This window comes from Salvelinus namaycush, chromosome 14, assembly GCF_016432855.1.
Source record: "Salvelinus namaycush isolate Seneca chromosome 14, SaNama_1.0, whole genome shotgun sequence".
NCBI classification, from domain to species: domain Eukaryota; kingdom Metazoa; phylum Chordata; class Actinopteri; order Salmoniformes; family Salmonidae; genus Salvelinus; species Salvelinus namaycush.
Genome location: NC_052320.1, coordinates 37,006,730 through 37,024,534, shown reverse-complemented (window position 1 = coordinate 37,024,534; position 17,805 = coordinate 37,006,730). Strand labels below are relative to the sequence as shown.

Genomic DNA, 17,805 nt, shown 5'->3' with positions numbered 1-17,805 from the left:
AACACATCTTAAAGAGTTTGTACATTCTATAATCTTTGGAGCTCCCTAGTCAATCACTGACAGTCACTCATAGTGCATTCCCCACCATTAGAAAGCACTTAGCGCTCTCCTGTGTTTAATCATACATCAATGTGCATTTCCTTCCTTCCAGGCCAGACAGTGGAGAACAAGTCCTAAATCACTAATCCACACACTCCTAGCTGTTGGAGGAGCCTCAATATGCCCCGGCCGTCCCTGATCTGCTAATGGATGCCTCTGCAGGGTGAATTCAATCCATTAGCATTATTTTATGGGGGAATGTTCCAGAGACTTAGAACAGCCTTTGTAACTAGCTCAGTTATTCATCTTCTGTCTCAAACAGCCATAGCACTGGCAGAGAGATTGTGATTTAAACTGTGGTAGCAGCCATGCGACAGGCATCAGTGACCAGTCGGCCCCCATCATCTTTGTCCCAAAGAGTGGTTTAAGCCCTGTCGTGCTAATGTTGTTATTTGCTTGTTGATGCAGCAGGCATTCTAAGTCATCTGGAAAATCTGTAACAACTCCAATGCCAACTTTACAGACAAATTGACTTTGTTGAACTGTCGTTGTCATACGGTAGACAGAACACTTTAAAATACTTTGATTGAATTTGCGCATTGTTAATTGGGCTCATTAAAAAAGTATGTCTATTCAAATTCATTAAAAAAGGACACAGCTTTTAATGCCATAGTTCCCGTCAGAGTCTTACCAACCTGAGACCTGTCTCTGCTAATCTAGCTAACATCTGTCTTTCCCGCCCAAACTGAAGGGCAAACCAAGAACAGTAAGAACAGGGAGACTCTCGACTACTGACTTCTGTGAGGGAGAGAGATTGCAGCTCAAAGGCTCTTGGAGCCCTAATCCGTCATGTCCGAACACAGGTAGATAACAAGTCCGGATGGAACAATAACAATCCACTGTCCTACCCTGTTCTGTCATCATGGCTCTCTGTTCCGCTATTGACTGTGTGTGATTGGACGGCTGCTGACTCACCAAACTAATGACAAACTTAAACTGAAGGTCTTCCCAGAGGGAGGACTTCAAATACCAAGGCTAGGGGATTTCAAATGTGTACGTGTGCCTGTGTGTGTTAATGACGGTTGAAAAGCGTGACGGCTCAATAGACGCTTGTCAAATTTTGTCACGAAACAAACAAACAACTGTCGGGAACAAGTGAACTGAAGTAAACCACAGGCCTCCGCGGGGAAGATGGCCAAATGAAAGCCTGCCACACACCAAGTCTTTCCTTTAATTTGTGTTCAGGCAGTAAAAAGAGAGATCCATAAACTGTCACCAGCAATCGTTATTCTACAACCCCCCAAAAAGATGTGGATAATATGGTGTAAAAAACAGCAAAAAAAAAAAAATTCACCTAAAGAAAAAGAAAATGTATAGTACACCCTGCCTTTTTGAAGAGGTGTATAAAGATGTCAACTCCTTACTGCATTTTCTATTTCAACATCACAAAACACTGTACATTCAACTGTCAGTAAGAAAAGGAGACATGTCTGTGTGGCCTTTAAACCACCTCCACACAGTTCAGAGTAATGAGACAGAATTGATCACCCAATACCATCCACTTCCAATGGATTTCCTGTCAGATAGCACCCTGAGTCAGACAGGCCTGTAAGCAGAGTTGTCTAATGATCAGTTAATGGATATACGGACAACAAGACCTAAGACATACATAATTAACAACGACGGAGAAAGAGAGTGAATAGAACAGGCACTGTTGACTTGTATTTTTCCACTTTAGTGGATTCGCAGGGGAGATCCAGCACTACATGCCTTGATGCTCTGCAATTCAGTTAAATCCTCAAATACATTTTGCCTGTCAGAATCACATGATTTATTACTACAATCATTAGCTGTGTGGTTTATATGATAACCTTGAGACGAATCCTCTCTTTTACCGTTCCATCACAAACCCACATCCTTTCATTCGCGAGCCCGGGTTTTAAACATTCTCCCACACAATGAGTTTTTCTTTCCCTTCACTGCTCCCTTCTTTCCTCCCTCCATCCCTCCTTCCCTCTCCTCACCGTCTACTCTGAGCTATGACGTGATATTCCCAGTGGACTCCGTTCCATCTCCTCCCTCCGTTCCCCCTCCTCCCACTCAGTTTGATGAATATTTTACAGGCCAGCGGAGATGCTCCATTCTTCACCACCACTCCTCCTGAGCCCACTCCCAGACACCGCCAGGACTCTCAGTACCGATCACCTTCAGAGTCGATAGCATCATAGCATGGGACGCGAAAGACATCGGCAGAGAGAGAGAGAGAAAGATTTAAAAAATATAAAAAAGAAAGGGAGAGAGTGGGAACAGAAGGAGGAAGGGAGGGAGGGAGGGAGTGAGAGAGAGAGAGTAGAGAAAGCGTATCATATAAAGAAGGGGAAGTACGCTCCCACTTAATAAGTAAAAAGCCTGTTGCTAGGAGGGAAAGTAACAGACCTCACTTTTGGGTGAGTTTATGTCAGGTGGCATTAATGATATTGCAGAGAGTTGATTTGTGTCAAAGGTTAGAACTTGAATTTGTTGAATATATCAGACCAGAATTCAGATTAGGATAGGAACCAAATATGCAAGATGTTAGCAGGGTTTAGGTGGCTGCATGTCTGCATCTATTGGACGATACATTTTGATGATGTTTTTGTGATACATATTTGGAGAATAATTGCAAAAAAGCATTTAAAAAGCAATGAATAACAGCAGTTGCATTGGAAATTCCCTGATGTATTAATTATTGTATTCCGCCTCTAGTACTCAGGCATAAAAAACAACACAGTGTTGAGATCCAAAACTACTAGCATATGAAAATAAAAGTTCAGAAAGGTAAAAACTGCATGGGGTCCAATCAAATGGTGAATAACACTGTTGGGTAGAATCTGCTGTACGGTATTTCTCCAGGGGAGACTATAACTGGCAGTTTGAAGCCATGCCTGTCGTCTATGGTTGGAGGAAAACTGCCCAAAATGCTGGGAAAAAAGTACCTTTTCAAGACAGAAAAAAAGCAGGTGGGAAAAATAAAGTTACCTCACCTCCTGCTGGCTTTTTCTTAAATGGAGAAGAAAATAACTCCATATTTAAACAAGGGCAAACTAAATCACTATTGAAAACGGGCACTTTTGCAGCCATTTGTATAGTCCTCCCCTGGTGAATGGTGAAAGCGGGCATTTGGATTTCAACGCTAGATAAAGAATGTGGTTGGATTGCAGACAACCTCTCTATCAGAGACATGCAATTTGCTATACAATCTCCCAGGCAGCATTAAAGCCATGATTCCCCCCAGAGTGAGCCAAACGAGGCTTGAGTGAGGTGGAAAACAGCAAGGAGACTGGGCTATTCTCTGTTAGTCTGCCTTAGTTTATACACTTCCATTTTCCAACCATGTGTAGTATCTACAGTGAATATGGTAGTAACTCTAGCTAGCTACAGTACATACAAAATAGATCTGAACCCATAAAGATACACCACATGACCAAAGGTATGTGGATGGACACCTGCTCGTCGAACATCTCATTGCAAAATCGTGGGCATTAATATGGAGTTGGTCCCCCCTTTGCTGCTATAACAGCCTCCACTCTTCTGGGAAGGCTTTCCACTAGATGTTGTAGCATTTCTGTGAGGACTTGCTTCCATTCAGCCACAAGAGCATTTGTGAGGTCAGTCACTGATGTTGAGCGATTAGGCCTGGCTCGCAGTCGGCGTTCCAATTCATCCTGAAGGTGTTCGATGGGGTTGAGGTCAGGGCTCTGTGAAGGCCAGACAAGTTCTTTCACACCGATCTCGACAAAACATTTCTGTGTGGACCTCGCTTTGTGCACGGGGGCATTGTCATGCTGAAACAGGAAAGGGTCTTCCCCAAACTGTTGCCACAAAGTTTGAAGCACAGAATTGTCTAGAATGTCATTTTATGCTGTAGCGTTAAGATTTCCCTTCACTGGAACTAAATCCACTAATTTAAAGGGGTGTCCACATACTTTTGTATATATAGTGTACATAGTACTCAATTTCTGTTCCTGAATCTCTATATTAGTGGACAAAACCGTAGACGATATCATCAACAGTGAGGCAAGGCAGCTATATCTGGTAATTTCATCCAATTAAAGTGAATTCTCTACCTATGCACAGACAGGCACAGCTATTGACCAATGGCAGTTGATTGACCAATGGTCAAACAGCTATTGACCAATGGTTTCCTGCTGTGCTCCCCCAGCTCTCCTCCAGTGATACCCTTCATCTTGTTAATAAAGTCAACCATAAAAACATGCACAAGCAGACTTCCAACCCCAACCTGTCAGTTCCTTTCATTTTTTTTTAATCGACTACGAATCGGCCGACTGGTTCTGCCGGCCGCCTACAATACCCACGCTCCCTGTGCTGGGAGAGCTCTGCCGGGCACAGAGGTGATAGCTGTTAACTCCAGAGTGCTGTGTCCTCTCATACACAGCTGAGTAAACATCAATGGATAACCAGCCTGAGGGAAGTCAATGGCCTACTGTAGCAGAAGGGGTTCTAGAAGATAATTGCTATGAGAGTCTCTGCCGAGTTCATCTGTGAGCTTGACTGAATCAAGTGGGTGTATGGGACCCTGTTTTACACTCTGGCTCTCTCAAAAACCGTTGCCATGAGAAGATTCATTTAAAGGTCTATTTGGGCCCGCTTTAATAAGGGAAATGTTCGACTTTACACACTACTGAGCCAAACGAAGTTGTACCGAGCACAGTTTGGTTTCGGGCGGCACGGTATTGTTAAAAGGGTGCTTCGTTGTCTCTGTCAATCACGATCGTGCGTGTGTCTGTTTTGTAACAAGGCTTAGTCAGTAGCTTGTGTTTGAGATAATTCTGTCCTCCAAACACACATTCGTCAATGTTTTGGGGGACTCTGTTGTGAGTAGGTACATGTTGTGCTTCAGATCTGGCTGATTGCCTCTCGAGCTGGTACCCTGCACCCTGCTGAGAGGCAGTGAAGAGGTTCATTCATTAATGCAGACTGCAGAGTTACTACTAATCAGTGATCAGAGTTGACAATGTATTTTAGAATAATGAGGAGAGGCGTGTGTGTGCCAGTGTGTGTGCATGACTGTGTATATGTTCACATCCATACCAACTGTCAGAACATATATATATATATATATACATACACTAAGTGTACAAAACATTAGGAACACCTTCCTAATATTAAGTTGCACCCCCATTTGACCTAAGAACAGCCTCAATTTGTCGGGGAACGGACTCTACAAGGTGTCAAAAGCGTTCCACAGGGATGCTGGCCATGGTTGACTCCAATGCTTCCCACAATTGTGTCAAGCTGGCTGGTGGAACATTCTTGATACACACAGGAAAACTGTTGAGTGTGAAAAACCCAGTAGCGTTGCAGTTCTTGGCACCTACTACCATACTCTGTTCAAAGGCACTTTTGTTTCGCTTATTCACCCTCTGAATGGCACGCAAACACAATCCATGTCTCAGCTATCTCAAAGTTTAAAAAATCCTTATTTACACTGATTGAAGTGACATCAATAAGGGATCATAGCTTTCACCTGGATTCACCTGGTCAGTCTATGTCAGTCTATGTCAGTCTATGTGTGTCTATGTGTGTCTGTGTGTGGTAAGGCAGCTGTGGGGAATAGTGTGTGTGTGCGTGTGTGTGTGCGTGCGTGCATGTGCGTGCGTGCGTGTGCGTGCGTGTGTGTGCACGTGAATTGGGAGCGCTCAGAAAAACTATGCATATCTGTAGTAACCATAATCACCTAAAAAATTGAAAAGATGACAATTAAGAAAAGAAAAGCTACATTATAGAGAAATCTACTCAATTTACTTCCTTCTCTCTGTTTTCATTGTATCCTAATCATTTGGGCATACTCAAATCAATAGCCCTTTCAGTTCTTTAATAATATAATTACTTAGATGCATTTTATTTACTTGTGATATGCTACCTAAGGTAAATGAGCAGACTCAAATCCCATTTTCCTGAATTTACAACACATAGGACATTCTGTGCTACTTGCAGTGCATCCATAGCGAAGTGTTGGGGAAATAGAGGAACGCATAGTGGGTATTACACCAGGGAATGCTGATGTGTGCTTTTTCCCTGTTTCACTCTGACATCGCTCTAGAACAGGAGAAAAAAGACACTAAGTCAGGCAGACAAGCCTTCAGGCTGCGAGGAAACGCCTCTATACATACTGTATGCATCCAAAGAAACGGCTCGATACATACTGTATGCATCCACAGAAACGCCTCTATGCATACTGTATGTATCCACAGAAACGCCTATATACATACTGTATGTATCCACAGAAACGCCTATATACATACTGTATGCATTCACAAAAACGCCTATATACATACTGTATGTATCCACAGAAACGCCCATATACATACTGTATGCATCCACGGAAATACCTCTATACATACTGTATGTATCCACAGAAATGCCTATATACATACTGTATGTATCCACAGAAATGCCTATATACATACTGTATGCATCCACAGAAACGCCCATATACATACTGTATGCATCCACGGAAATACCTCTATACATATTGAATGAGAGAAAATGCATAGAATGTATCATTCTTGTGAAATTCATATCTATAGGCTACATTGAGGTTTTTCTTTCATTATTTGTATCTGATATTAGTGCGTAAGCCTATAAGCTTTAGGGCCTAACTGTAGCCTATGATTAGATTAGATTGAGTTTATTAGTCACGTGTACAGGGACGCAGATGTAATTGCAGGGTACAGTGAAAATCTTATGCTCTGGGCTCCAACAGTGCAGGTCAAAATAAAATATAAAATAAAAGACAAGTGAATGAGATAAAATATGGATAGTAACAATAATAATAATATATACACATTTACAACTGTAGCAATGTTAAATGACCGTTGGGTGGTGGGGGCAGCGGAAGAGTCCGTTGTGGAATGTCCATAGGGGGAGCAGCAAGGGGGGAAGTGAGAAGTGAATGGAAAATTCATTAAACAAATGATAATATAAACATATTTATGCCGTAACAATGATTTAATGTCCATTGGGGGGTGGGTGGGGGCAGGGTAAATGTTTGTTGCGGGTGGGTAGCATATCCATGGGTGGAGTGGGGGGGCAAGAGGGGGACAGGGGGAGCAGGTAGCTGCCTATTGGCTACTCAGCAGCCTGATGTTCTGGGGGTGAAGCTATTGGCCAGTCTTCCAGTTATCGCCCCGACGCTCCTGTACTGCCCGCATCTTAGTGATGGAAGTGGGGAGAACAGGCCATGGCTCGGGTGGCTGGGGTCCCTGATGATCCTATTGGCCTTCCTGCAACACCTGGTGTTGTAGGTGTCCTGGAGGGCAGGCAGTGTGCACCCAGTGGTGCGCTCAGTAGTGCCTTGCAGTGGAGTTGCCGTACCAGGCCGTGACGCAGCCCGACATTATGCTTTCAATAGTGCTCTTTCAATAGTGCTCTTTCAATAGTGCTCACTGTTAGGGCCCTCTGGGACAGACCGTATTTCTCCAGCATCCTGAGGTTGAAGAGTCGCTGACATGCCTTCTTCACCATGTGTCCGTGTGGTGTATGCCAGCCAAATACATGCCAATCGCCAAATGCTTTTGGGAACTTGGGCAGAAAATGTTTACCGGATGGAAAGTTAAATGGAAAGTTGAAAATAAAGAGAAGGGAAGGCCGGAACAGAAATGTCTGGGTAAGATTTGGTGAAGTGGTAAAAGATGATGATACAGTGCCTTCAGAATGTATTCCTACGTCTTGACATTTTCCATATCTTGTTGTTACTCAGTCTGAATTCAAAATGGTTTAAAAATAATAATAATTCTCACCCATCTACACACAATACCCCATATTGGCAAAGTGAAAACATGTTTTTAAAAATTTTAGCAAATGTATTAAAAATGAAATACAGAAATATCTAATTTACATAAGTATTGACACCCCTGAGCACATTTGGCAGTGATTACAGCTGTGAGTCTTTCTGTAATTCACTTAATTTTAATTTGTGACAAAACAAGCATGTACAGTATAGTGTAAAGAATCATTTTACCATCGAAACTGCTGTGAAATATATTTTACATAACCGAAAATATTGTATTCTTAGCTGTTTGTAGTTGATGTACAAAACTGAAAGTAAAAGTGGCAGAAACTAAACTTAAGACCGGGAAGCATAAAAATAGCGAACATTGAACAGATATATAGCTTCTTAGACATGCTTTCAATGAGAATGACAGATCTATAACTCACAATTCTATATGAATTTGGTTGGGTTGCCCAAAAAGTTAAATATAGCAGATTTAAGAATTTTTTTACACCAGAACTTATTTAGGCTAGCCATAACAAAGGGGTTGAACACATACTGACTCAATACATTTTAGCTTTTCATTTTATATTAATTTGTAAAAAAAAATAAAAAAAATCTATTTTGACATTATGGGGTATTTTATGTAGCTAGTGACCAAAAATCTAAATTTAATCTGTTTTAAATTCAGGCTGTAACACAACAAAATGTGGACAAGTCAACTTTCTGAAGGCACTGTGTGTGTGATGATTGTGAGGCGCCATACAAAGAAATTCGACAGTCACAGAACGGGGACTTCAAATATGACACAATTCAAGGGAACTGTACTGTTCAGGTGGATTAAATGAAATAGTAGCCTAACTGAAAGACTTATGATACACCAAATGTAAATTTGACTTGGAAACAGGAGTGGAGAAATATGATTTCTTTCAGCATCTTGAGAGAACGAATGCACGGCTAGGGATCGTCTGTAAAGGTGCTAACTTTATCAGCATCATTAAAGCTGATAGTATTTAAACTACATCAAATATGCATCCAAGCTGAACTGAAATCTTATCAGAAAAATGTTGGGTCATTTTCACAGCTTTTAATTTCCTTAAAAATCGGTCAAACTCATTTGGACAATTTGCACAAAAATCTTAACATTTTTGTTTTTGTTATTGCATTTTCTCTCTAATCCCTAAATGTCTTTGCTCCGAGAGAGGATCAAGACGAGATGAAAGCGAAAACTTTACCGATGTCAACTAGATTCAAGCATTCATTCGATTTATGACATTATTCTTGTGAGCAAGGGTTTATGTAGTCTTATAGGGTAACAAGCAATTAAAGAGAGTAGCTGCATGTATCTAATTATAGCCAAGTTGGAAATTAAGCAGAAACAAAATTCCAAAATGTTGGAAATTAAGCAGAAACATAATTCCAAAATGTTGGAAATTAAGCAGAAACATATCAAAATTAGGCAAAAAAATAAAAAATCCTGTGCCCCCTGTAAAAACAAAATCTGCTGTCTCTTACTGTATAGGCTACAGCACATAGGGTCGAGTGCAGGCCTCAGGTTTTCACTTAATCACATAGTGAGGCCGTTGCGGAGGTGTCATGAGCAATTGTGGACGGGTGCGGGTGAACAAACAGCTGACCCGCGCAACACTAACACACACACACACGCGGGGGGGTCCACTATACAACATCTGAGTATCTCCCTAATGAGGCCAGTCAAGACAGTGTAAACATTGCGGGTAGAAGGCCACATACTCTAGATCTGCCCTCTGACACTCCCTCCAGTGAGGCTCCGTGGCAGTTTGCCCAGAGCTCTGTGTAGTGGGCTGTTTGACCACTGGGAGAAGAGGCAAAGAAAGTGGAAGAAGCCATGATGCAGATACAGAGCAAAGCCACTGCTGTCGTGGATACATCCTGTTTGAGATTTGCTTCCCTACTGTCTAACTCTCCACTCCTCATCCTCACTTCCCATCTGTAGATGTCTCTATGGGCCTAGATATAGTGTACGCTCAAGACAAAGGGCAACGACAAGAAAGGGTTTGGGTGAGGGATAAGAAGGTACTTTATTCAACTGCCTGCTCTGTTCTGTATAAGATGCTAATCGGGAACGTCTCGGTTTCATCAGATTCGCAGCAGTCAGCTTGAAACTAAGATTTAAGTAGCGAGTTCCTCTTTACCGTAACGCCTATCATTTTGATACTCCAAAATCAGCCATCCTCAGCCAAATACAGGGTTCCAACAAAGTTCTTTGGAGAACTAGGGAATGGTCTCATAAATTAACTAATTTATCATCAGTGCGACTCGTGTTGCCTTCGGTGCAGTCAGGAGGGAAAGGACCGACTGAGGGGGATGAAACGCTGGCAGTTTCCCCCACCAGCGAACCCCCCTCCCTCGTGTGACAAATGTTACACTCTGCTGACGGAAATCCGCTGAGGTTCCAGATTTCCCAGGCTGTCGCTTGGTGTTCCCGAGCACATAGATTTTAATACGTTTCCCAGATAGCGTGTGTAAGCAACTCTGACTTCTCAACGAGCGGCATTCACACCATCACTTCCTGCTGAACCGCAGAGTGACAGGAAGCTGGGAGTTCAAGATAACTCAACGCTTGGCCGGTCACAGGGAACCAACAGGAGGTGTGAGTGAGAACGGACATCACAACAGATTCAACACACAACACTTGAAGTGCTCACCTCAACAGACAGGAGTAGCTGGATCATTCTACAATTTCATACAGTATCTAGCTATGATGATTTAATGTGAATCGAAAATTCTGTAATAACTCTTCGGGGAATAATTCATACTGTTATGTTTAAAGCTAAGGGAAAGTGCTTTGCTTTGTGCACAAGGCTTCAGTTTAAACACAGACACAGCTTGAATAGAGAATCGATTGTCTTCTTTTTGTCTCTGTGCGTGTGTTTGGTTAGGGGGGATGGTGTTTGGCTGTGAGTGGTCCAGACAGCCCAGTGAAATGAACGCTCAGAGCTGAAGTCCCAGCCTCCCTGCTGCGCTCTGCCAGAGAGAAAAGGACAGCAGGGGATGACGATCGCCACAGGCGCCTTAACACGCACACACACAAAAGTATGCCCTGAAAAACATAGACACAAACCCTCCCAAAAGAATACTGCTCTAATTGTTGGTAGAGGGCCAAGGGTTCAGGTTGAAAAATGAATTAGGACAGTTGTATGCAACACACGTTTTTAACCAAAAGGTTAAGACGGGATGTAGCTCTGAGCTTTAAAACGGCCACACTGTGAAAGTCACACAAATAGGGCAGGCAGTGTGAACAGTCTCATTTTGTTGTGATATAGATGAATATGAAAATGGTTTTTGGAATTGGATAATCGGTTCTATTCGCAACACATTTTGCGTGATTGAGAAATGCAACAATTAAAATGGTGTCTGTGAGTCAACACTGATTAACACTGAGGCCTACCACTCCATGGCGAATAATTATGAAGTAGATTTCTGTGAGTCGGCCGCACTGCCTTCATAATGGGTTGGCTCTTAGAGAATATCCTCTCCTCTTTTCTAAATCAACCGTAGAAATATAATCGCTCAACACTTTTAATGAACACTGACATTTTCAGTAGCTACAGAAAATCTCACTCCTCTATTTCCCAGACATGCAACATAGTGAGGTCCCATTTGGTTTTGATAGTGGGGATCACAGACTGGTGTGAGAGTTGAGGAGGAGACTGACCTGAGAAGCAGCTCATTCACAGATGCCCGAGGGAGTAACTAGAATCCAAACAGCACCTGACCCACTACTAACACACTTAGTGTGTTGTGAATTATGGAACAAATGTATTGTAAAGTTTTTAAAATTGTATAACTGCCTTCATTTTGCCGGACCCCAGGAAGAGTAGTCGCTGTCTTGGCAGGAAGTAATGGGGATCCATAATAAATACAAATACAAATCACAGGTGTCAAGTCCTACAGGGCTCTCTCTCTCTCTGTGTGTGTATGCGCATGCATGCTGTTTGTGTGTGTGTGTGTGTGTGTGTGTGTGTGTGTGTGTGTGTGTGTGTGTGTGTGTGTGTGTGTGTGTGTGTGTGTGTGTGTGTGTGTGTGTGTGTGTGTGTGTGCAGGAGTAATTGACTCATTGGAACAGTTGCTATGGTGAAAACCAGCCATAGTACCATAAGCACACACTGAAACCTGAACCTAGCCGATCCAGCCCAGTGATGATTGTAATTAAGAGAAATGAGGAGCTGGATTTGAAGAAAAGTGGGGACATTTGAAGTGGACATTGGGTTTAAAAGGCATTAGCATTAAACAGGACAACCATTAATACCACATGAGTCTGAGTTAGAAGGTCTGCTTAGTGCGAACGGCAGTACCGGGGAACAGAACAGTACCGGGGAATAGAACAGTACCGGGGAATAGAACAGTACCGGGGAATAGAACAGTACTGGGGAACAGAACAGTACCGGGGAATAGAACAGTACTGGGGAATAGAGCAGTACTGGGGAACAGAACAGTACCGGGGAATAGAACAGTACTGGGGAATAGAGCAGTACTGGGGAATAGAACAGTACTGGGGAATAGAACAGTACTGGGGAATAGAGCAGTACTGGGGAATAGAGCAGTACTGGGGAATAGAGCAGTACTGGGGAATAGAACAGTACCGGGGAATAGAACAGTACCGGGGAATAGAGCAGTACCGGGGAATAGAGCAGTACCGGGGAACAGAACAGTACTGGGGAACAGAACAGTACCGGGGAATAGAACAGTACTGGGGAATAGAGCAGTACTGGGGAATAGAACAGTACCGGGGAATAGAGCAGTACCGGGGAATAGAGCAGTACCGGGGAATAGAACAGTACTGGGGAATAGAGCAGTACCGGGGAATAGAACAGTACCGGGGAATAGAGCAGTACCGGGGAACAGAACAGTACCGGGGAATAGAACAGTACTGGGGAACAGAACAGTACCGGGGAATAGAGCAGTACCGGGGAATAGAACAGTACTGGGGAATAGAGCAGTACCGGGGAATAGAACAGTACTGGGGAATAGAGCAGTACCGGGGAATAGAACAGTACTGGGGAATAGAGCAGTACCGGGGAATAGAACAGTACCGGGGAATAGAGCAGTACCGGGGAACAGAACAGTACCGGGGAATAGAACAGTACTGGGGAATAGAACAGTACCGGGGAATAGAACAGTACCGGGGAATAGAACAGTACTGGGGAATAGAACAGTACTGGGGAACAGAACAGTACCGGGGAACAGAACAGTACCGGGGAATAGAACAGTACTGGGGAATAGAACAGTACCGGGGAATAGAACAGTACTGGGGAATAGAACAGTACTGGGGAACAGAACAGTACCGGGGAATAGAACAGTACTGGGGAATAGAGCAGTACCGGGGATTAGAACAGTACCGGGGAATAGAACAGTACCGGGGAATAGAGCAGTACCGGGGAATAGAGCAGTACTGGGGAACAGAGCAGTACTGGGGAACAGAACAGTACCGGGGAATAGAACGGTACCGGGGAATAGAGCAGTACTGGGGAACAGAGCAGTACTGGGGAACAGAACAGTACCGGGGAATAGAACAGTACTGGGGAATAGAACAGTACTGGGGAATAGAACAGTACCGGGGAATAGAACAGTACTGGGGAATAGAGCAGTACTGGGGAACAGAGCAGTACTGGGGAACAGAACAGTACTGGGGAATAGAGCAGTACTGGGGAATAGAGCAGGACTGGAGTACTGGGGAACAGAACAGTACTGGGGAATAGAGCAGTACTGGGGAATAGAGCAGTACTGGGGAATAGAACAGTACTGGGGAACAGAACAGTACTGGAGTACTGGGGAACAGAACAGTACTGGGGAATAGAGCAGTACTGGGGAATAGAGCAGTACTGGGGAATAGAGCAGTACTGGGGAATAGAACAGTACTGGGGAATAGAGCAGTACTGGAGTACTGGGGAACAGAACAGTACTGGGGAATAGAGCAGTACTGGGGAACAGAACAGTACTGGGGAACAGTACCGAGCAGTACTGGGGAATAGAGCAGTACTGGGGAATAGAGCAGTACTGGGGAATAGAGCAGTACTGGGGAATAGAGCAGTACTGGGGAACAGAACAGTACCGGGGAATAGAACAGTACTGGGGAATAGAGCAGTACCGGGGATTAGAACAGTACCGGGGAATAGAACAGTACCGGGGAATAGAGCAGTACCGGGGAATAGAGCAGTACTGGGGAACAGAGCAGTACCGGGGAACAGAACAGTACCGGGGAATAGAGCAGTGCTGGGGAATAGAGCAGTGCTGGGGAACAGAGCAGTACCGGGGAATAGAACAGTACTGGGGAATAGAACAGTACTGGGGAATAGAACAGTACCGGGGAATAGAACAGTACTGGGGAATAGAGCAGTACTGGGGAACAGAGCAGTACTGGGGAACAGAACAGTACCGGGGAACAGAACAGTACTGGGGAATAGAGCAGTACTGGGGAACAGAACAGTACCGGGGAATAGAACAGTACTGGGGAATAGAGCAGTACTGGGGAATAGAACAGTACTGGGGAATAGAGCAGTACTGGAGTACTGGGGAACAGAACAGTACTGGGGAATAGAGCAGTACTGGGGAATAGAACAGTACTGGGGAATAGACCAGTACTGGGGAACAGAACAGTACCGGGGAATAGAACAGTACTGGGGAATAGAGCAGTACCGGGGAATAGAACAGTACTGGGGAATAGAACAGTACTGGGGAATAGAACAGTACTGGGGAACAGAACAGTACCGGGGAATAGAACAGTACTGGGGAATAGAGCAGTACTGGGGAATAGAGCAGTACCGGGGAATAGAACAGTACTGGGGAATAGAGCAGTACTGGGGAATAGAACAGTACCGGGGAATAGAACAGTACCGGGGAATAGAGCAGTACCGGGGAACAGAACAGTACCGGGGAATAGAACAGTACTGGGGAATAGAACAGTACCGGGGAATAGAACAGTACCGGGGAATAGAGCAGTACCGGGGAATAGAACAGTACCGGGGAATAGAGCAGTACTGGGGAATAGAACAGTACTGGGGAATAGAGCAGTACTGGGGAACAGAACAGTACTGGGGAATATAACAGTACTGGGGAATAGAGCAGTACTGGGGAACAGAACAGTACTGGGGAATAGAACAGTACTGGGGAATAGAACAGTACTGGGGAATAGAGCAGTACTGGGGAATAGAGCAATACTGGAGAATAGAGCAGTACTGGGGAATAGAGCAGTACTGGGGAATAGAGCAGTACTGGGGAATAGAGCAGTACTGGGGAATAGAGCAGTACTGGGGAATAGAGCAGTACTGGAGTACTGGGGAACAGAACAGTACTGGGGAATAGAGCAGTACTGGGGAACAGAACAGTACTGGGGAATAGAGCAGTACTGGGGAATAGAGCAGTACTGGGGAATAGATCAGTACTGGGGAACAGAACAGTACTGGGGAACAGAACAGTACTGGGGAATAGAGCAGTACTGGGGAATAGAGCAGGACTGGAGTACTGGGGAACAGAACAGTACTGGGGAATAGAGCAGTACTGGGGAATAGAGCAGTACTGGGGAATAGAACAGTACTGGGGAACAGAACAGTACTGGAGTACTGGGGAACAGAACAGTACTGGGGAATAGAGCAGTACTGGGGAATAGAGCAGTACTGGGGAATAGAGCAGTACTGGGGAATAGAACAGTACTGGGGAATAGAGCAGTACTGGAGTACTGGGGAACAGAACAGTACTGGGGAATAGAGCAGTACTGGGGAACAGAACAGTACTGGGGAACAGTACCGAGCAGTACTGGGGAATAGAGCAGTACTGGGGAATAGAGCAGTACTGGGGAATAGAGCAGTACTGGGGAATAGAACAGTACTGGGGAATAGAGCAGTACTGGGGAACAGAACAGTACCGGGGAATAGAACAGTACTGGGGAATAGAGCAGTACCGGGGATTAGAACAGTACCGGGGAATAGAACAGTACCGGGGAATAGAGCAGTACCGGGGAATAGAGCAGTACTGGGGAACAGAACAGTACCGGGGAATAGAACAGTGCCGGGGAACAGAGCAGTACTGGGGAACAGAACAGTACCGGGGAATAGAACAGTACCGGGGAATAGAACAGTACTGGGGAATAGAACAGTACCGGGGAATAGAACAGTACTGGGGAATAGAGCAGTACTGGGGAATAGAACAGTACTGGGGAATAGAGCAGTACTGGAGTACTGGGGAACAGAACAGTACTGGGGAATAGAGCAGTACTGGGGAATAGAACAGTACTGGGGAATAGACCAGTACTGGGGAACAGAACAGTACCGGGGAATAGAACAGTACTGGGGAATAGAGCAGTACCGGGGAATAGAACAGTACTGGGGAATAGAACAGTACTGGGGAATAGAACAGTACTGGGGAACAGAACAGTACCGGGGAATAGAACAGTACTGGGGAATAGAGCAGTACTGGGGAATAGAGCAGTACCGGGGAATAGAACAGTACTGGGGAATAGAGCAGTACTGGGGAATAGAACAGTACAGGGGAATAGAACAGTACCGGGGAATAGAGCAGTACCGGGGAACAGAACAGTACCGGGGAATAGACCAGTACTGGGGAATAGAACAGTACCGGGGAATAGAACAGTACCGGGGAATAGAGCAGTACCGGGGAATAGAACAGTACCGGGGAATAGAGCAGTACTGGGGAATAGAACAGTACTGGGGAATAGAGCAGTACTGGGGAACAGAACAGTACTGGGGAATAGAACAGTACTGGGGAATAGAGCAGTACTGGGGAACAGAACAGTACTGGGGAATAGAACAGTACTGGGGAATAGAACAGTACTGGGGAATAGAGCAGTACTGGGGAATAGAGCAATACTGGAGAATAGAGCAGTACTGGGGAATAGAGCAGTACTGGGGAATAGAGCAATACTGGGGAATAGAGCAGTACTGGGGAATAGAGCAGTACTGGGGAATAGAGCAGTACTGGGGAACAGAACAGTACTGGGGAATAGAACAGTACTGGGGAATAGAGCAGTACTGGGGAATAGAGCAGTACTGGGGAATAGAGCAGTACAGGGGAATAGAGCAGTACTGGGGAATAGAGCAGTACTGGGGAATAGAGCAATACTGGGGAATAGAGCAGTACTGGGGAATAGAGCAGTACTGAGGAATAGAGCAATACTGGGGAATAGAGCAGTACTGGAGTACTGGGGAACAGAACAGTACTGGGGAATAGAGCAGTACTGGGGAACAGAACAGTACTGGGGAATAGAGCAGTACTGGGGAATAGAGCAGTACTGGGGAATAGAGCAGTACTGGGGAATAGAACAGTACTGGGGAATAGAGCAGTACTGGAGTACTGGGGAACAGAACAGTACTGGAGTACTGGGGAATAGAGCAGTACTGGGGAATAGAGCAGTACTGGGGAATAGTACTGGGGAATAGAGCAGTACTGGGGAATAGAGCAGTACTGGGGAATAGAGCAGTACTGGGGAATAGAGCAGTACTGGGGAATAAAGCAGTACTGGGGAATAGACCAGTACTGGGGAATAGAACAATACTGGAGAATAGAGCAGTACTGGGGAATAGAGCAGTACTGGGGAATAGAGCAGTACTGGAGTACTGGGGAACAGAACAGTACTGGGGAATAGAGCAGTACTGGGGAACAGAACAGTACTGGGGAATAGAGCAGTACTGGGGAATAGAGCAGTACTGGGGAATAGAGCAGTACTGGGGAACAGAACAGTACTGGGGAACAGAACAGTACTGGGGAATAGAGCAGTACTGGGGAATAGAGCAGGACTGGAGTACTGGGGAACAGAACAGTACTGGGGAATAGAGCAGTACTGGGGAATAGAGCAGTACTGGAGTACTGGGGAACAGAACAGTACTGGGGAATAGAGCAGTACTGGGGAACAGAACAGTACTGGGGAATAGAGCAGTACTGGGGAATAGAGCAGTACTGGGGAATAGAGCAGTACTGGGGAATAGAACAGTACTGGG

The 17,805-nt window shown here is 44.8% G+C and overlaps 1 protein-coding gene across 1 annotated transcript in view; it reads right to left on the bottom strand.

Moving 5' to 3' along the window:
• The window catches only part of LOC120059477 (acid-sensing ion channel 1-like), an 82,712-nt gene that overhangs the window by 14,597 nt on the left and 50,310 nt on the right, over positions 1 to 17,805 (bottom strand). The gene's annotated exons all lie outside the window — the stretch shown is intronic.